The 21,761-nt window shown below is 41.8% G+C and overlaps 1 long non-coding RNA gene across 1 annotated transcript in view; it reads right to left on the bottom strand.

Annotated features, from left to right (window-relative positions):
- Positions 1–8,116: 8,116 nt before the first annotated feature.
- Positions 8,117–21,761, bottom strand: part of LOC132770001 (uncharacterized) — a 50,684-nt gene continuing 37,039 nt past the window's right edge. Inside the window, exons 3-4 of the long non-coding RNA XR_009630972.2 lie at positions 17,193–17,352; positions 8,117–8,405 (exon numbers count right to left, since the gene is read on the bottom strand). This is a non-coding gene — a long non-coding RNA (uncharacterized lncRNA). The remainder of the gene's footprint in view (positions 8,406–17,192; positions 17,353–21,761) is intronic.

Consider the following 21,761-nt stretch of genomic DNA (forward strand, 5'->3'; position numbering starts at 1 on the left):
AGAATATAGGGAGCTTTTTTTCTACTCAGTGAAACCAATTGGTCTAGCTATCCCAATATTGTCATCATCAACTAGTAGCAATTCTCCAGAGTTTGAATTAGGATAATCTCCTAGTCCCAAATGGAGCACCCTGATATTCTCTGATGATCTCCATATCCAAACCTGTTAAGCTTCCAAAAACAAATCATATCTGGCATGTTCAGGTTTATATGGTGGTATTAAAAATTCCATTGCGTGTGTATATATATCAGGTATGGGCAAACCCAGGCCCGGGGGCCAGATACAGCCCTTGGGCTCTTTTCTCAGGTTCTCCTCTCTCTCTTTCACCATCCCATCCCATCCCATCCCATCCCATCCCATCCCATCCCATCCCATCCCATCCCATCCCATCCCATCCCATCCCTTCCCTTCCCTTCCCTTCCCTTCCCTTCCCTTCCCTTCCCTTCCCTTCCCTTCCCTTCCCTTCCCTTCCCTTCCCTTCCCTTCCCTTCCCTTCCCTTCCCTTCCCTCTTTCCTCCCTCCTCCCTCCTTTCCCTCTTTCTCCTTCATTCCCTCCTTGCTTCCTTCCTCCTCTCTTTCCTCCCTACTTCCCTCCCTCTGTTCCCTTCCTTCCTTCCTTCCTTCCTTCTCTTTTTTCCTTCCTCCTTTCCTCCTGGGGGATGTTTAGCCAGGAGAAGAGAAGGTAGAGAGGGAACATGAGAACCATGTTTCAAGATTTAAAAGGGTGTCCCGTTGAGGAGGAGGAGGGAAACTGACTTTCTACTGCTCTAGAGACCAGGGCACAAAGGATTGATGGTTTCAAATGGCAAGGAAAGAGATTTGACTAAAAAGATTAGGAAGAACTTTGTGGAGAGTGGCATAGGCCGCCTTGGAGTCTCCTTTTCTGGAGGCTTTTCTGCAGAGGCTGTCTATCGGGAGTGCTTTGATTGTGCCTTCCTGCATGGCAGGGAATTGGACTGGATGGCCCTTGGGGTCTCTTTCAGCTCTAGAATTCTATAACAGGAGTAGGCAATATGGAGTGTAACAGATACACTTTCCCCTCTGTCCACCATCTCATGCTGTCGAAGGCCAACCCTTTTGGTATGCAAATGTTTTCCATCTTTCCTTCACTTTTTGCCGCCAAAAGAGAAGAGGAAGGGGAGGAAAGGGCAGGGAGGGGACTTGGGGAGAACCCCCTTCCCAGCCTGCCCAACCGGCACTGGCCCGCCATGTGGCCCCGAAGTTAGAAAGTTTCCCCATGCCATATGTATTTTTGTATGTCCTTCAAGTTGCCTGTTAACTTGATTGTGTCTCTATAATTTTTGCAGGGCTTTCTTGTACAAGAAATAGACGATTTGCTGGTTTCTTTTCCTGATATATAGCCCAGAGTATCCATTGGCTGTCTCCCATCTAAGCACTAAGTACTTAATTTCCAAGATCAAACGGGATCTGGTGCTTTTACACAGCCATGTGAAATAGAAAGCTGCCTTAAGGCCAAAGATCCATCTAGCTCAGTGTTTTCTAACTCTGCTTGGCAACAGCTGTCCAGCATTTCAGGCAGGATTTTTTGGAGTGGCATTGTGGTTGGGAGTGGCATTGTGGTTGGGCTTTTCATGATCTGCGAGAGAGGTGTGAGAGAAACAACACTGCCCAAAGCACTCATCACCAGGACAAGACAGAAATGACGAGTTGCTGCCTGTGTGCCTGCCTTCTTCTTGCACCCAGCTGCGTGGGACCTGTTTGCTGCATCATAAAGAGTCCATGGGGAAGGACGCAAAGCTGTCATCTCACCTCATGACAATTATGTATTTTAAGCATTGTTGTGACCCTGAACATTGTTTTATGCAATATACAGATGTTGCAGGGTTTTGTAAAGTACTAGGAAAAGAATGAAAGTGGACGAATTGAGTCCCTATTTAGTCCAGGGACCTTTCATACCATACTACTAGAACGTTATGATTCTACTTTAATTACCATGGCAACATTTTGTGACATCTTGGAATGTGCAGTTTTAGAAACAGGTATTTACAATTCTAAGCCAGAGAGCACCTTAAGTGAATCATCAAACTACAAATCCCAGGATCCCAAAATATACTACTACAGCAGTTAAAGTAAAATCCCAGCGCTGTAATTGTGTAGTGAGAAGGAACCCTGAATCCTGTTTCTGACAAAGTCAATCTGAATACCCAAGACTTTGGGAAGGCCCTGATAAAAGTCCATTCTTGTGAGCCCTCCTCTTTGGGCATATCCTCCAACATTTCACACACAAAAAATTGGAGAACATATGGCCAATCAAGACCAGAGTGTGATCAAGATGGCACTGTTATTACTGGATTTGTTTTTGACTGAGTCTGCCAGGAAGGGCAAGATACTGACCCTTCCATCCAATCCTCCTCTGGGTTAACTGAATGCAAATTGTTTATACACTTTGAACTCTGACAGCAGCAGCTTAAATAGACTGAAGATGAAAAGGGAAAGTTGGAGAAAGAAATTTGGGGATTTAAAAAGCAGCGGGGATAACAAGATTTATAGCAGTGTTTCTCAACCTGGGGGTTGGGACCCCTGTGGGTTCGTGAGGAGAGTGTCAGAGGGGTCGCCAAAGACCATCAGAAAACACAGTATTTTCTGTTGGTCATAGGGGTTCTGTGTGGGAAGTTTGGCCCAAATCTATAATTGGTGGGGTTCAGAATGCTCTTTGATTGTAGATGAACTATAAATCATAGCAACTACAACTCCTAAATGTCAAGGTCTATTTTCCCCAAACTCTACCAGTGTTCACATTTGGACATATTGTGTATTTCTGCCAAGTTTGGTCCATATCTATAATTGTTTGAGCCCACAGTGCTCTCTGGGTGTAGGTGAACTACAACTCCAAACTCAAGGTCAATGCCCACCAAACCCTTTCAGGATTTTCCATTGGTCATGGGAGTTCTGTGTGCCAATTTTGCTTGAATTCCATCATTGGTGGAGTTCAGAATGCCCTTTTATTGCAGGTTAACTATAAATCCCATCAACTATAACTCCCAAATGACAAAATCAATCCCCCCAAACCCACCACTATTGAAATTTGGGCGTATTGGGTATTTGTTCCAAATCTGGTCCAGTGAATAAAAATACATCCTGTATATCAAATAGTTATATTACAATTCATAAATGTTGCAAAATTACAGTTATGAAGTAGTATTGACAATAATGGAAAAAGGAAGAGGGGCTGACCAAGGGCAAGATGTATGGATGGCATCCTTGAAGTGACTGGCTTGACTCTGAAGGAGCTGAGGGAAGTGACGGCCGACAGGGAGCTGTGGCGAGGGCTAGTCCATGAGGTCACGAAGAGTCGGAAACGACTGAACAAATGAACAACAACAATAAACGACAATAATTTTATGGTTGAGGGTCACTACAACATGAGCAACTGTATTAAGAGGTTGCAGCATTGGGAAGGTTGAGAAACACTGATTTCAGTCTCTGCTGAATCTGAATAGTTGGAGCTGTATGTCTTGGTGGGCTTCCCCAGAAGCAGTGGCAGAGAGCTGTGAAGATAGGTAATTGACAGATGACAGCTTAAATTTGCATGATGTCCTGGAGGGACACTATGGTAGGAGCATTATGTGAAATTAAAATGCCATATCAGGACTTTGGGACAAGGGAAAAAAGTGTGAAGAGCTGTCAGAAATGGACTCTGCCATGTGGCTGGTGGGAACTTCATAGGTTTGTAGGGAACTTTACAAAAGAGGTGCTGCATGAAGCTTTGTTTTAAAATGTGAGTCATAGCTAGAGGCTCCTGGCCTCCCCTTTCTTGCCCTACTTAAATCAAGAAGCAAGCTTAAGTAGGACAAGCAAACTTGAGAAATTCCTTAATGCGCTGAGCTACCAGATCCTGCCCAAAGCTGATACCTTTTCAGAGCTTAGAAAGAATACTGTTTGGGCTACAACACCCAAAACTCTTTAGCCAGCATGGTCAGTAGTTTTGGGACAAGTGGAGAGCAATTGTGGAAGTTGTCATTAGGGTAACTTTTCTAAGCTTTGCATTATTTGATGTCAGGTTTGAAAGAGGGAAGCCCCTTTTGCTTTACTCTGGAGCTGATATATAACCACCATAACTACCAGCTGATTTTAGCCCTTAGGCTGATTTTAGGCTTTGCAAAGTAGTGCTCTCTGGCCCATCGGCCCATAACCTAGAGATTCCTGATCCAGGATGAGGTTCCAAGGAATAGTTGTAGTCAATGGACATAAATATGGTCCCAGTCCCTGGAACATTAGGAGAAAAGCCCTGATGGTTTTCCACATAGAATCATAGAATCAAAGGGTTGGAAGAGACCTCATGGGCCATCCAGTCCAACCCCCTGCCAAGAAGCAGGAATATTGCATTCAAAGCACCCCTGACAGATGGCCATCCAGCCTCTGTTTGAAAGCTTCCAAAGAAGGAGCCTCCACTACACTCCGGGGCAGAGAGTTCCACTGCTGAACGGCTCTCACAGTCAGAAAGTTCTTCCTCATGTTCAGATAGAATCTCCTTTCTTGTAGTTTGAAGCCATTGTTCCACGTCCTAGTCTCCAGGGAAGAAGAAAACAAGCTTTCTCCCTCCTCCCTATGACTTCCTCTCACATATTTATACATCAGATAGCTTAAGTACAGGAGACAATAGGCCAGGTTATTTGGCCATGTAGTTCAAGCTTATGACACTGTAAATCATCGTTTTCTCATGAGAAAAACTTATAATATCACAAAGGACTACTACCTCACCTGCTTCATAGGAAATCTGCTACAAAACATGAACTTTTTTGTTGAATTTCAGAGCCAGAGAAGCAGGTAACAAAAATAGAAGAACGGCCTGCCTCAGGAGTGTGCTTGCTCCATCAATGTTTAACATTTACACAAATGACCAGCCATTGCCAGAAGGAACAGAGAGTTTCATCTATGCTGACGATCGTGCCATCACCGCTTAAGCAGGGAGCTTTGAAATGGTTGAACAGAAGCTCTCCAAAGCTTTAGGTGCTCTTACTGCCTGTTACAGGGAAAACCAACTGACTTTTAATCCATCTAAAAGGCAGACGTGTGTTTTCACCTTAAGAACAGACAAGCATTTTGAGCTCTCAGGATTACCTGGGATGGAATCCCACTGGAGCATAGCAGCCCACCCAAATACCCAGGAGTTTCTTTGGACTGGGCTCTGACCTACAAGAAGCACTACTTGAATATCAAGCAAAAAGTGAGTGATAGAAACAATATCATACAAAAGCTGACTGACACAACATGGGGATTACAATCACACACAGTGAAGACATCTTCCCTTGGGCTTTGCTACTCTGCTGCTGAGTACACATGCCCATTGTGGAACACATCTCACCACACTAAAACAGTGGATGTGGCTCTTAATGAGACAAGTCACATTATCACAGGATGTCTACACCCTACAACACAGGATAAATTATATTGTTTAGCTGGTATTGTACCACCTGACATCTGCTGGGACATAGCAACCAATAAGTACCTTGGGAAGTCTGACTTGGCCACGGTAGTCCACGCTCTGATTACATCCCGTTTAGACTACTGCAACGCTCTCTACGTGGGGTTGCCTTTGAAGACGGCTCGGAAGCTCCAGCTATTCCAACGCTCGGCAGCCATGATACTAACAGGAGCGGAGCGCAGGGAGCATACAACTCCTCTGCTGCACCAGCTCCACTGGCTGCCGATTTGCTACCGGGCTCAATTCAAAGTGCTGGCGTTGGCCTATAAAGCCCTAAACGGTTCTGGCCCAAGTTACCTATCCGAACGTATCTCTGCCTATCAGCCCGCCAGGACCCTAAGATCTTCTGGGGAGGCCCTGCTCTCTATCCCGCCTGCTTCACAGGTGCGGCTGGCGGGGACGAGAGACAGGGCCTTTTCTGTGGTGGCCCCCCGGCTATGGAACAGCCCCCTTGTTGATGGTGTTCCGAAGAAGATTAAAAACTTGGATGTTTGAACGGGCATTCGGTTAAACAGTGCAATCAATGTGATGATTACAGGAATTGGAAAATTGGATGACGAATTGGATCATGATTCTAGTTATGAGATGTATTGTGTTATCTATTGTTGTGTTAATATTGTATATGATGCTTTTGTGGTTTTATATTGTATATCGTTGTTGATTCTTATTCTTGTTGTAAACCGCGTAGAGTCGCCCTGTTAGGCTGAGAAACTGCGGTATACAAGTAAAGTAATAAATAAATAAATAAATAATGAAAGGACCAAGGCAGTGACATCTCTGGCTCATTCCCTGTTCGGATATCAGTCAGCATGCCAATGCCTTAAATCAATAAAGTTTTTCTAAGATCTACAGAGATAATTGCAGGAACACCTCAGCAAGCCAAAGTCCAAAAGTGGCAGGCTAAAACCTGGAACTGCAAGCCATGGTTGATACTGAATGAAAGACTCTCTCCTGGGCACACAGAAGACTGGGCGACTTGGAAGGTACTGAACAGACTGTGCTCTGGCACCATGAGATGCAATATTATCTGGTGTGATCAGTCTGGCCTCTATAAGATCACCTGGGGCTCTTATATATTTAAGTAAGTTTAGAACGGGTTTGGCAGAAACTGGTTTTGCTATGCAGATTATTAGATTGACAGTTCTGAAACAGGTTTGAGGCCAGGAAGATGATTATCATTAACCATGGAAGGTGACCTCAAACTGGTTCCAGAATGCGCAGTATCTGTGATTGACAGTTGCTGGAGAATGCAGTCCCTCCCAATTTCCCTGCTGAGATGTGCATCAGGAGGCATATGAGGTGAGGGAAAAAGGGAAAATTATACTTAGTAGCGGATGTAATAATAAAGTTTTCTTGGCAAGATTCATCTGGAGGTGGGTTTGCAATGTCTTCCTCTGAGGCTAATATGATTTGCCGAAGATTACTTGGTGGGTTTCTATGACTGAGCAAGGATTCAAAGACTGGTCTCTAGAGTCCTACCACCTCATCAGATGGGGCTTTTTCTGGTGGTATATGCTGGTAAAGCCTTAGACCATCCACAGATCCCACCAGCTCCCATCAAATGTTGCACAGAAACTTTTGGTGAGGTTCCATTGAGGATCTAGAGTGGAGCCAGTATATGGAATCAGGGCAGCAACACGGGAAGCTTCCCATGTTGTACAAGAAGCAATGGAGGAAGCCACATGACATGGTTGATGCTTCCTCCCATGGAAGCAGCTTCATGAGATGGGCAATATGGGGCGTAGGGCGATGGGTTCCTCACATCCCAAGATGATGGTCACCGGATTTGCCATGATTCGTGGAGATTCTGGCAGTCCTTGTGACAAGGTCGTTAGCCCAACACTTAAATACTGCACCATGCTGGCTTGCAGAATGTTTACCCCCAATTTTATTTTCAATTTGTAATTCAAGTTTTATGTGAAGAAAAAAGCTTGAAATATTTTGAACACAATGGGTGTGCTGGGTTGGAATGATGAGAAATCTAAACTAAAGATTTTACAGGACAGTATATCTGTCTGTCTACCTTCATCCAAGTGTGACAGTAAGCCTCAAGGCAAGCAGGGATTTGAACTTGGGCTTCGTTGGTCAGAGTCCAAGTGCTTTGTCCATTAAACCATAGTTGCTCTCAGGCTTTGAGCCAAACAGTCTGCAGTTTAAAATGTAAGAGACATGTTTATCCAAACAACAACTCATGAGTAGGAACACTCCAGTAAATATTTTTTCTTCCATGGTGGAGATAGTGATGGTGGAAGGCCAATGTACAACACTTACTATCTTGCCAAGAGATGATCATTATCCCTCTGCATATTGTATTCATTATTAGGCATTTAGTCTTTTGGAATGTATGTGACCATTTCCACACAACATCTTTCACATGCAAAACATTATGCTGCTCATGTTTTTTCAGAATTCATATTCTGTGTTCCATCTTTGAACAAGAAAGAGTGGAGAAAAATAATTTCTAAGAAATTGTATGAGAATGAACAAAATATGAAATGTAACAGTCATCACATCTGACTTAATTAAAATGTAAGAGCTTGGAAAAGTTACCTTTGTGGACCATACCTCTCAACATGGAGTTACCAAACAGCATCTTTTTTCCAAACTCTGCATTTGTTTGTACCATTCATGTTCTGTTACCCTAAAAAATCATGATCCTAAACTCTTGACTATGGCGCACGGTGCTTTTATTTTATCATGAATGATTCATACACCTTTTAATGCTTGCGCAAGGTTTCTTTTTGCCAATGCAGGAAGCGGAGGGGTGCGGGGGATGACGTGCCATTCAGTTTCTTTGGAGTGGCTTTCAGCTAGCACAATAGACTGTGTGGCCGCAAGGAATGAATTCAACGCAGAGCTGTGGACCTCCATCCATGCTGCAGCCTCTGAAAAGCCTTCCCAGATGCATAGAATTTCAATCTGTATTCCTCTTCAGAGTCTCCTTTCCTTTGCTTCCACCCTGCATGGTGAACCACAGACGGCAATCTTTATTCATACCCAACCTTTTCTCCAGAAAGCAGGATCAAGGTGGCTTAGAATTAAAAACAACATAGTGAAAACATGCAAAAGGTCAATACTAAAATGGAATTAAATTATGAAAATCAATCTATGACATAGAATATAATTTAGAATAATAAAAATCAGCTTAAATGCAGCATCATTCAAAATAGTACAATTAGAAAACAGTACATCATACTATTAAAAGCCCCGTATGGCGTAAAGAAGTCTTTGCTTCCTGATAAGTGGACAGAAAGGGTAATCTTGGGCCTGAGGCAGCCACTGGGGTGCCTGTCTTGTAGGCCTTCACAAGATATTACTGTGAAAAAGGAGGGAATGAGAAAAGGACTTCTTGTGAGGATGCCTCACCAGTCTGCCAGATGGCCTGGACCAAAGCTACTTAAAGCTTTTAAGGACAAAACCAGTACTTTGAATTTTGCCTGGAATGGAACCCATTGCAAGTTGAACTGTTGTAGTAATAAAGCTGAATGGCACCCATAACCATACAAATATAGTAGAGCTGGTAGTGGGATCAGAGGCTCTGTTATATGTAGATGTCTAAAAATGTATTTTATGTCCTGATTTTTTCACGAGATGCTCAAGGCAGAAGACATGGTCCTCCCTTGCCTCTTAACCACCTTGCAAAAGAAAGAGTGACTGCTGCAGTGGGTTTCATGACTGAGCGGGGCTCACAAGACAAGTATGCCTAGTCCTAGTCCAACACTAACTACTATACCACATTACTTTTAGGGGTAGGGATTTGTTTGCTCTCTTTCTATTCTGTGTGTATACACCTTCAGGTCACATGTCAACTTATGGCAACTCCAGGAATTTCATAGGGTTTTTCTTAGGCATGGAATATTCAGCTGGAATTCTGCCAATACCCTCCTCTGAAATGTAGCCTACAGAACCTGGTATTCATTGGCAGTTTCCCATTGAAGTAGTAATCACAGCTGACCCTGCTTAGCTTCTAAGACCAGACAAGATCTAGTGCCTTTGGGGTACATTTCAAAGAAAGAAACTGGTAAAACTACCTCTGAATATTCCTTGTCTAAGAAAATCCTATAGAATTTATGGAATTGCCATGAGTCAACTTGAAGGGATGTATACATAACACATCTCAAGCCAAGCTGACTGCCATTACTAAAAACACATTAGAAAGGAAAACAATTACGAATTCATAATAAATAAAGAATATTTGAAAAATTCATTCTGCCTTCAAATTCCCCCTAAGGGCAAACTTCCAAATCCCATGTGGGTGCATTAGTATGATGGGAGTTGCCTGCTTGCAGCAGTGTCTACTTTGGAGGAAGTCAGTAAAGCCATCAATCAACTAAAAAATAACAAAGCCAGCAGACCTGAAGGGATCCCTATGGAAATCTTTAAAGAAGGCAGGCCCAAACTAACACAATTTCACAAGCTTATTGAAAAAGTATGGGTGACTGAGAAGATCCCAGCAGGCTTCAAGGCCGCCATTATCATCACTCTTTACAAAAAGGGAGAAAGAACAGACTGTGAAGACTATTGAGATATCTCCCTTTTAACCTCTGCCAGAAAAAGCCTCACAAGAATAATCACAAACCGTCTTCTACCTGTCTCAGAAGACATCCTCCCTGAATCCCAGAATGGCTTCCACATCTCCAAGGGAACAGTAGACTTGATTTCCACTGCACAACAGTTTTAAAAAATGCAGGGAACAAAATCAACCTTTGTGCGAAGACCTTCAACACAGTGAATCATAATGCTCTCTGAACCATCCTCCTGAAAATCAGATGCTTTGATAAATTTGTGAACTCCTCCATGATAATAACAGACTTGGGCAACAATGACTCCCAAAGTTATTGCCCCAACATTATATTCTATCTTCATTGCTATGATTCCACACCTTGTTGATGGGCAGCTTCCTATCAGTGTGAAAATCACATTTTGGACCAAGCTCTTTAACCAGAGCAGGCTGAAAGCCAAACATGAGATAACAAGTTCTCTTATAGAACTCCAATATGCTGATGATAACATAGTGTGTTGTTGTGGATAGCTTTGATAGCAAAGGTGAAGAGGTGCTGTTTGAAAGGCCAGCAGCATCCTCAGCTGAGCTTGGAAGAATACTGTGCAGAGGAAGTTACCACTCCTCAGTCTGCAGAGCAAGTACAAGCAAGTTCATCTGACCAGACGGAGGAAGGGTTAACTGTTCTGGTTCCTTTAGACTTGTGAAGACAGAAGATTCAACTTTGCAAGTCCTTCAAGTTGTAAGAGAAAGGAAACACCTGAGAAGCTAGCATAAAAAGTGCTCAAGAGTGGCACCTTGTTGCTGGCAGCAACTTTAGTGTTTGGAGATGTGACCTCGGACTGTTAGTGATATCTGGCTTCGTGAACTTTGGACTGTCTTTTGGACTCTGGCATTTGTATTTTTGGATTAACTTTGGACTCTAGGCTCTGTTGGAATCAGCTTAGGATCTTGGAAAGAGCTATCTGCTCCGTTGGTGTAATTCCCTGTAATTTGTGATGGTGTGTCAGGCCCCACTTGTATATGAATTGTTTGGCTATCTACTGCTTTCTATCAATGTTGTTTGCATCTGTTGAATTGCCTCCCCTGCTTAATTGTTTGGCTCCTCCCCTTCCTGGGGAAGAGGCCAGGGCTTTCTTTTCATTCTACCATCAAACATCCCAGCAGATGGACATGAGAAAGGGTTTAGCTCAAAAGCCCTCAGTTGAGTCATCTCTCTTCACCAATTCTTAAGTTTGTACTCTTAAGATTCATTCTTCATATCCAGCTCACCTGGACAACGTTGTGGAATCTTAAGCGCCTTCAAATCAGTCTCTTGGCATCAAGAGGAAGACTTTGTGCCTTCAATTATAAGTCATTGGGCTGGGGTTGTGAAAGCTCAGGCCTTCACAGCCATTGAGAAAGAGGGAACTTGGAAAGCTTCTCAGCTGCAAAACTCCTTGGACCCAAGACTTCAAAGACTGTAACGTATGTTTTCTTTATCTCTTTTGAATATCAAGTTTGTGCCTAAGGAAGATAACTCATTGTGAACAATAAAGACTATTTTGAGTTATCTATAGTGTCTTGGTCCTTGGAAGTTCCAGTTCTCTAAAGGAGGGCAAGAAGCAATCCCCTGGGGAGAGGTGTCATGTCCATATTACTTTCACTAAGATCTATAGACCCCAGGCAGGACGGCACAGGGGTGAGAAGGGTGTAATAGAAATGTTTTAAATAAATAAATAAATAAATAAATAAATAAATAAAGGAGATTTTAAAAATGGATTTAAAGCTAACCTTTAAAAATGTGGAATAAGCACCAAGAACTGGGAAGCCCTGGCTTTTGAGTGTTCTAACTGTAGGTCAGCTCTTTCCAATGGCACTATGGATTTTTAAGAGACACAAATAGAGGGTGAAAAGGAGAAACATGCTGAGAGAAAGGCATTTCAAACAAACTGTTGTTGTGATTGCCTTCAACTTGTTAACCTATGTCCTCATGGTCACAGACCATGTGGATCCCCAGATTGATTGCCTATAGTATGATGGGAGTTGTAGTTTTACATTTGAAAAATTCCAGGTTGGGAAAAGCTTTGGGTTTACTGAAATTGCCCATGGTAAAGACGGCCATAGTAAGCATGGCTGTATTGTGAGGAACCAGTTTATGAGCACTTGATGAGAATGAAAGACATCTTTTAATGCAAAGAGAAGCAAGCTGACTCTGCTCTGGAAAGAATTGTGGGGCAGAAAACCATTGGGCTTTGTGATTCTATGATGGTATGCATCTTACAGGGATGCTATAGTTGTGTGTTCTGCATATTGGGGGATTGGTTTAGATGGCCCCTGTGGACCCTCCCAACATTATGATTCTGTGATATTTGCCTATTTCATCTTCCTCCACAACTGTTCCTTAACACAGCCCAAACATTATGAATGATAGTAATCAAAACCTGCTCCTTCTCAGCAAATCCAATTCACTTTCTCCTCCATTTTTTTAAACAGGCAAGAGCAGGCACTTGGGCCATCGATCTGTTCAAGACAGAGTGGTCTTTGGGTACTGTTTAGTTCCAAGGGGGCTATAAAAGGCAGATGGTCTCATTAGAAACAATTTATGCATATCTGTTTCTATGAGGAGATCGCTGCCAGACTAGGACGAGCTGTTTCACCACAGAGGAGGAAAACATTGCCGCTTTCAAATGTTTCTAGTGCGCAAAATAATGACCTCCTTAAACCAGCTCAGGAATCCATTCCTTAAATCTTAGAAGGTTCGATGGCTTTATTTCCCCCACTTCTGTTGTTTCCGCTCCTCGCTGGAACAAATAATTTCCTGTTCCATAATGTGCTATAATGTTTTGCAGAGAAACCCTTTCCGAAGGGATAGGCTGCCTGCGCTGAAGACATTGTTTCTGAGATAATTTCCAATCTCTAGGTTAAATGGCTTGTTAATTAAAAAGGTGACTCACAAATTCAATTGCTCACAGGTCATTTTTTCCCCATCCCCAGATGTCACTTTCTACTTGGAACTGGGCCTTAATGTCTCCAGGTGATGGGCATGAATGAAAGCTTCTTTCCCTAAATCACAGAAGTGGCTGCCAGGTATTTCTGCTGTCATAGTGAGAAGCATCATTGTTTCACTCCTTGCCATTCTTTTCTCTTGGTGACATTGACCTCTGCCTGCAGAATGCCTTGTATTCCCACACTTGCCCTCTTCTAGCCAGCATGTCTTTCTTCTGACAGCTCCAAGCAGTGTCCCTGTCACTGCAAACCCTGTTTCAGTTCAGCCCATCATACCTGTCTGGTTTCTGGTGCTGTCAAAAAAAAATCTGGTCAAAAATGCTTATGGAGGTGGGTCTTGCCTGAGTGACAGCAACGGAGGACTCTTTTGGTTCTCTTGTCTAAATTTCCTTGAAGCTGTGGAAGGCATTCTCCGAAGCAGAGAGGTGGCCAACCTTGTTGTTTTGGAGTGCTTGAAAGGCCAATAGTACAGAATCTGCTTTCAAAATATAAGGCACCTTCACAATGAGGTCAAAATTTGCTTTTCTTTTTGGACTACAACTTCCACAGGCCCTGCAAGCTGTCTGGGTGTTGTCAAACAGAAAAGCAGTTATTTCTCAGCTTCTGCAAACATCAAATATTACAAGTTGCTTTTGTCCCCCTTCCTTCAGCACCCCTTTGTGTTTATTTTCAGTCTAGGAGAAGCCACATTTCTGCTATTTGTTCAGCTGGCCGCCCCATTTTACTATCATGAGAAGGAGGTTGACTTAAGTTCCAGACTGTGTGGATTCACAGTCGTGTTTCCAGGTGTCTCCCCATTTAAAGATATGTCCCTTATTTGATCCAGAAAGCTTGTCTTTCTCGGACTAACAGGTGTCTTTTATTATAAGGAATGTCCCTCATTTGAGGACTGGAAAATCTTCTATACATTGAACAAGATGCTAAAAATCACATTTTTTTGTGGTGTGGGTTTTTCATAAAGGCAGTAGTGTTTGTGGCATCATGTAATTTATGAATGAAAAAAGTGGTAATTTTGTAGAAAAACATATGGCTAAGTCAACTGGAATCAATACTTGCATTTAGTATTTAGGTAGGGCACAATTTTATTCATAGCTATTTCCTGGTTGTCAGTCCTAAATGTCATGAATTTCAATTGTCCCATATTGCTTTTTTGAAAAGCTGGCAACACTAATTCACAGGTGGGAGAGGAAACACATTAAGGTTAAATGGGAATTAAAATCTATATTCCAGATGGTTCTCATTTGATTCCCCCCCCCCTCAAAAGTAGCCCGAGGTCATCTATTTATGACTATCACTTGACTTCACTTCACTTGGTTTCTGCATACCAGAAATGAGGTCTAGTTGAGTTCTACTCTGATTTTCTCCCACGTTCATCCTCTAAGCACATAGAACAAGCCCTAAATACCCTAAATAACCCAGATCTTATATATTCATGGAAGCTAAATAAGGTCACCTCGGTTAGTATTTGCATGAGATACCAGGTCTTTCTTTCTTTCTTTCTTTCTTTCTTTCTGTATTTATTTATTTATTTATTTATTTAATTTTTTATAATGATTTATGCTTCAACAATACTTATTAATTTGTCCATTTCAATTATTTCTTATATCTTGACTGCCCACTTGTCTATAGTTGGCATCTCTGTTGTTTTCTGCTTTTGAGCATATAATATTCTTGCTACTGTTAACATGTACTGCTGTATTCTTATTTGATCATCCAGTAGTCATAATATTGCAAGTTCTGTCTTGAGGTTGATTTTTTAAAAATAATTTCTTGGATTACTCCATAAGTTTGCACCCAGAACTTTTTGGCCTTTTTACAGGTCCACCACATCATATGGTAATAAGTCCTTCATGAACTTCACATTTCCAACATGTATTATTTTCCCCTTTATACATTTTTGATTTGTGGGGGAGGAGTTAAATGCCATATAAACATAATTTATAGAAATTATCTTTAAGATTATTTGATAATGTAAATTTTAAACCCTTCTGCCACATTTTCACAATTTTTCTAATTTTATACTATAACCAAAATTCTGCTCTCATTTAGCCATACAGTCTTTAATTATGCCATTTTTAAATACATCATCTTTAATTAAGTCACTTCTGTTTTGTTCAACACCTCTGAGTATTTATTGCTTAATAAAACTCTATAAAATAAACGGGGTTGCCATAAGTTGACAGGTGATTTGAAGGCACGTATGCACACGCAACCTTATAGATATTTTGGATTGCAGCAAAAACTTCCTAAAACAAGATTATTTTGGACTGCAGTTGAGTCCCTTCTGCTTGATAACAATACGGTGGGATATATATGTCTCATTTATTTTAACAGTTAATTGTGGTATGTATTGTTTGATTTTTGTAGAATTTTAATGATTTTTTTGTATAATTGTGGCATGGAATATTGCCAAAAACTTGTAAGCCTCTCTGAGTCCCCTTCGGGGTGAGATAGACTGGGATAGAAATAAAGTATTAAAAAGTATACATTTATAAATAAAGGTTATTGTTATTATCATTATTATCATTATCATTATTATTCACTCTGATTGGCTATGCAGGCTCAAGGCAATGGAACCTGCAGATGGAAGGCCACATTTTTACCTGCTCTTGGTACAGAGGGGGTTGAGGACATGCTTCAGATTGCCCATAAGTCATAGCCAATCCCTCTGCAATGCCAGAAATACAGCTTAATGGTGTAACATTAGAAAATGTTGACCATTCCCGCTACCTTGGCAGCCACCTCTCCACAAAAGTCAACATTGACACAGAAACACAACACTGCCTGAGTTCTACGAATGCAGCATTTTTCTGAATGAAGCAGAGAGTGTTTGAGGACTGGGGCATCCATACGGAGACCAAGGTGCTTGTTTATAAAGCTATTGTCCTCCCAACCCTGCTATACACCTGCAAAACATGGACAGTCTACAGATGTCACACTGAACTCCTGGAATAATTCTATCAGTGTTGCCTCCGAAAAATCCTGCAAATCTCTTTAGAAGACAGGAGGACAAATGTCAGCGTGCTGGAAGAAGCAAAGACTACTAGCACTGAAGCAATGCTCCTATGCCATCAACTCCACTGGACAGACGACGTTGTCCAAATGTCCAATCACTGTCTCCAAAGCAGTTACTATACTCCCAACTCAAGAATGGGAAATGTAACATTGGTGGACAGGAAAAGAGATTGAAAGATGGGCTTAAAGCCAACCTTGAAAACTATGGCATAGATACCGAGAACTGGGAAGTCCTGGCCCTTGAACGTTCTAACTGGAAGTCAGGTATGACCAGCAGTGCTGCAGAATTTGAGGAGGCACGAATGGAGGGCGAAAGGGAAAAGCATGCCAAGAGGAAGGCATGTCAAGCCAACCCTGACTGGGACCGCCTTCCACCTGGAAATGATGTCCTCACTGCGGGAGAATATGCGGATCAAGAATAGGGCTACACAGCCACCTACAGACTTACCACCAAGACACTACACTTGGATGACCATCATCCTCAGGCTACGAAGGATCGCCTAAGTAAGTGTCCAGTGTTGATACAAAACAACAGCAGTCACATTTGATGGTCATGGTGCAGGGGCATGAAACATCTGGCCCATGGGCCGTATATGGCCTGTGAAGTCATTTGATCTGGATCTGCAGTGTCCACGTCTGCCCATCCCTCTTTCTCCTTCTCCTTCTCTGTGCGATACAAGCCATAATAAGCCTCGGAGAGCTGTCGGTCTCCCTTTGGTCCTTCTTCCATTGCTTAATGCTTGGCTCTTCTGGGAATATGGCTAGAAGGAGGCACTCCAACCTGTTGGAGCTTGACCCTTGGTCCAGGCAGACTTCTCACTGCTGCCCACCCAGATACCCCCTTGACTGTGTACCCCTCTCCGTCTGTGCCTGGTAGCCATCCTCTCCTTCCACCTCTTTGACTGGATTGCAATGGTGTCACCAAGAACCGGTTGGGTGTTCCAAGGCCATGATCTCCAGCCAGGCTCCTACCGCAGCATGGCTTTCCTCCCCTAGGCCCCTTGCCATTCTCAATGGTCAAGGCCCCCTCCTCTCCCCTCTATCTATCTATCTGGGACCTCTTCTCCCTCTAATTTTGTATAGCCCACAAATAATGCTATAAATATCTGAATGACCTTAGACAGAAAAAGGATTCGCCACCCCTCATCTAAAACATATCTATGTCACTCAAGTTTTTGGGTGGCTTTCAGCAGATTTCTTTTTAATTAACCCCTGATTAAATTAAATATTAAAAATACATACCTACTGGGGTAGACCTGGGATAAATACTACCCTGGATGAGAAACATCTTTAGTGTCTCGCCACCATCCATCAATTGTGTGGTGTAGACAAGTTGTGCTTGAAGTAGTTGTTTTTATAGCCCTCATCATGCTGCACAGCAAAATCTTCTACTAATTTTAATCTAGAACAAATGAAATCAAGGCACATTACTTTACAATTTTTCAATATTCTTTCCAGGACCCCCATTTTTCCAGTTGGCTTCCAAACAACTTGCAGAATAGGGGTGGGGGTGATGATGCAAAATGCAGCTTTCCAGGTATGGTTGGATTCCCATTCCCAGTTGCCCCAGCCAACTTAGCTGAAGGAGAGAAATGCTGACAATTGCAGCCCAAGAACATCTGGAGGGCCACTTTTGGGGCAAAAAAGATTGAAATGGCTCTTTTGGAGTTGGTTAGCTTTCCATGGAGGTTATACCTTAGTAATCCTACTTTTCTGCCTGAATCAAAAGTTCCCACCAGTAGTCAGGACAAGCAATGGGGGCCCAATTTACATTGCTATATAATGTAGTTTGAATGGTCAGTGTAGAATCATATAACACATTTTAATTGCATTGACCTGCATTATATGAGTCTACACTGGCCATATAATGCAGTTTTATATTGAGAGTTGTATATTGAGTTTTATATTGAGAGTTGTATCTTTGCCCAGTGAATCTTTACTGTCTAGTGAGGGCAAGAGGCAATTGGGGCAGGGAAGAGGTACATTTTTAAGTGTAACTCCAGCCAAATATCCATCAATCTGTCTGTCTACAGTATCTATCTATCTATCTATCTATCTATCTATCTATCTATCTATCTATCTATCTATCTTTGGATAGCATAAGGAAGGGTTAACACCCCTGTGGTGTTTGTTTTGCTGTCTGTGCTCCTGTTCAGAAGATTTCACCTCATTCTCTGTCCCTGTGATAATTGGATTTGAAACATTTGGCTCACTACAGAATCCCATGGTTTGTACTTTATCGGGGCACTGGAGTTCTCCAGCTGAGAATTCAAAATGTTCCTGCCTAAATTGCAAATCCCAGGATTCCATAGGAGGAAACCATGGCAGCTACAGTGGGATAATAGTGCTATTATTCTATTGTGTGAATGAGCCCCAGATGTATTCTAGTCCAACACATCTGGAAGGCACTAGTGGGAGGAAGTCTGCTCTGTTTGTTTCTGCAGCTACTGCTGATTCTTTTTTTGAGTGCAGAGTCTCAGCACCACCTTATCAGTGTGCTGAAGGACAACTTTCTGCGTTGCAAATGTTTATCTTTCATGAGTCTTTGGAAGAAAAACCTCTCCAGTGAACGGATACTCCATTTAAGTTCAATGGCTTTTAGCCCTGTATTTGATATTAAATAATCTACATAGAATATGCAGATCTGCCTTTTACTTAAAACTCCTGAATTCACACTCAATATTCCCAAGACTCTTGATGTCAATGAACTTTTAGACATTGCCTGGATGGACTCTTGAAAAATAAAGAACACATTAAAGAATTACAAGGGGCTATCTGAAAATAAATTCCAAAACATTAACCAGCTGTGCACAATGTGACCATGGAAGAGTTTCCTGTGTAGCTTGCTAAATTTCCACTATGCACACAGACATCTTTGGTGGCCTTCAGCAATTCAGTCTTATGACTTGAATTATCTTATAGGGTTGTGCATTTGCTCCTTGGATGAAAGTGAGATTAAAGTGTATATGTGGAAAAGGGTGAGTAAGAGAGAGAGAGAACTCACACTGAAGTTTGGTAAAGTTACTATTTTTCCTTCTATTCCCAGATTTTGCCAACCATAATCTATAATAGCTATACAGGCTGAGGAATTCTTGTTGTTTATTCGTTCAGTCACCTCTGACTCTTCATGACCTCATGGACCAGCGTACACCAGAGCTCGCCACCCCCAGCTCCTACAAGGATACCATCCATCCATTTTGCTCTTTGTTGGCCCCTCTTTCTTTTTCCTTACATTTTCCCCAGCATTGTTGTCTTCTCTAAGCGTTTCTGTCTTCTCATTATGTGGCTAAAGTATTATTTCCTGAAGTATGGATTGGTTGGATCTTCTTGCGGTCCAAGGCATTCTCAGAATGGTCCTCCAACACCACAATTCAAAAGCATCTATTTACCTTCGCTCAGCCTTCCTTATGGTCCAGCTCTCACATCCACAGATTATTACAGGGAATACCATTGCTTTAACTATGTGGATCTTTGTTGCCAGTGAGATGTCTCTACTCTTCACTATTTTATCGAGATTGGTCATTGCTCTCCTCTCAAGAAGTAAATGTCTTCTGATTTCCTGGTTGAAGTCTGTGTCTGCAGTAATCTTTGCTCTTAGAAATGCAATGTGTGTCACTGCCTCCATGTTTTCTCCCTCTATTTGCCAGTTATCAATCAATCTGGTTGCCATAATCTTGGGTTTTTTTTGTTATATTTAACTGCAAACCAGCTTTTGCACTTTCTTCTTTTACCTTGGTTAGAAGGAATTCTAGAAGTTGTAATTTTCCCCAACTTTGGTTCGCATGTTACATTAAAGGCAAAGAATGAATTAAATGTTCCAGGTGGTTAAGAAAGAAGGGAAGCATTTTCATGATGTGTGAGTCATCCATTTATTTCCCATCTTTACTCTTCATTTGAATTCACTAGACAAATGCTTAAAAAAATCCAGAACCTGGGTACAGTGAAAATCTGGCTAGACACCGTGCATGGCTCCCATTTGTGTGTGCACTTGGTAAAAACTCAGGGGCAATTTGCAGAAAGGAAAAATGTTTATATTCTTTTAAAGTGCTGCACAAGTACAAAGTACAAGACCTCCCCCTCACCTTTTACAGATGTTGGATGTGAAAACTGACACCACACCAGCTACTTCACATTTATTAAATACTACTAAACCACACACTTAAGAAATTGCATTCATCTGTGTTCATCTCATGATATAAGGCTTCACGTGTACAGTAGTGGTTAAAAGAACGCTGTAAAGGGTTATCTTTTCAGATGCTTTCTAAGCTGGTTCGCAAGTGACTTTTTTTTTGCAAATTATCAGGCTAGAGATGGGCAAAATGGCCAATTCTGAAATGTGATGGTATTCGTCATTCTCAGCTTTAAAATTATACAGTTAGGCAATTAGTGGGAAGAGTCAAAATGCCCCTTTGAGAAAAAGCTCCACCATTACTTTTTGCTCATTGAGGAGGAAAGATCAGCATGTTGTGTTCCTTTCTGTCTCATGCACTTTCTGGAGGGCTTCCTTCCTTTCTTCCATTTGGTTTGATATACTTTTAATGATGTTTTTATACCCTGCTGTGGTTTTAATTGTTTTAATTGGATTGTGATATGCTATTATGTTTTTAATTGTCTTTTTAGTTGGTTTATTTTGCTGTATTTTGGTCCCACTTGTAAGCCGCCTTGAGTCCCTTCGGGGAGATGGTGGCAGGGTAATGATAATAATAATAATAATAATAATAATAATAATTATTATTATTATTATTATTATTTCTTCCTTCTCTATGTTATGTGTGCCATGTGTTACCTTCCCCAGATGCCTCCTTCCCTCCTCCTTCTGTTGATTCCAAGGGCCATCTAGTTCAACCATCTTCTTTCTGTCATGTAGCAAAAGCACAATCAAAGCACCCATGACAGATGGCCATCCTGCCTCTGAATAATAAGAATAATAAGCTGACACGATACAAGGATTTAAAGATCGAACTGCAAAGACTCTGGCACAAGCTAGTCAAGGTGGTCCCAGTGGTGATCGACACACTGGGTGCAGTGTCTAAAGACCTTGGCCTGCACTTAAACACAATTGGCGCTGACAAACTTACCATCTGCCAGCTGCAGAAGGCCACCTTACTGGGATCTGCATGCATTATTCACTGATACATCACACAGTCCTAGAAACTTGGGAAGTGTCCGACGTGTGATCCAATACAACAGCCAGCAGTGAGTCTGCTGTGGACTCATCTTGTTGTGTTTTAAATAATAATAATAATAATAATAATAATAATAATAGAAATATGTTCCTAGTTTGTAAGAGTTATTTCCTGTTTAATTGTGTAGTTCGTACTTTGAAAGTACTTGTTGTGCTCCAGAGACTTCATTTTTGTGCCCACAAACTATGTTAAATTGGTGGAGACTCTATAACATTCAATCATTGAGAAATTAGAGCAAAATGTGCTATAGCAGGATGTCCCTCCTGCAAAGACAAAGTTTTTGCAACTTAATAAATGTTTGCTATGTGTTTATGATAGAAACAATTAGAAAATGTCAATTATGACCCAGGAGTCCAGAAGAGGAGGTGATTCTTTTCACAAAGAAAACAGGAGAGGGACAGTGGGCGGGAATAACTCTCTACAATGTGATGGCAAATCAAATGAGAACTCCTGAATTAAACAGATTGTTTGCTAGTGTGTGATAGAGGTAGGAAAATCATCCATTGAATTTCAAAATGGAGTATGCCTGAGCTGTATCTACTCTTCCAAACACTTGACACGTTCCAGTGGAATGAATTCGTAAGTAAAGAGCAGCATTCCTGTTGCAATGTGATGCTCCATCAAA

Source organism: Anolis sagrei, chromosome 3, assembly GCF_037176765.1.
Source record: "Anolis sagrei isolate rAnoSag1 chromosome 3, rAnoSag1.mat, whole genome shotgun sequence".
Lineage (NCBI taxonomy): Eukaryota > Metazoa > Chordata > Lepidosauria > Squamata > Dactyloidae > Anolis > Anolis sagrei.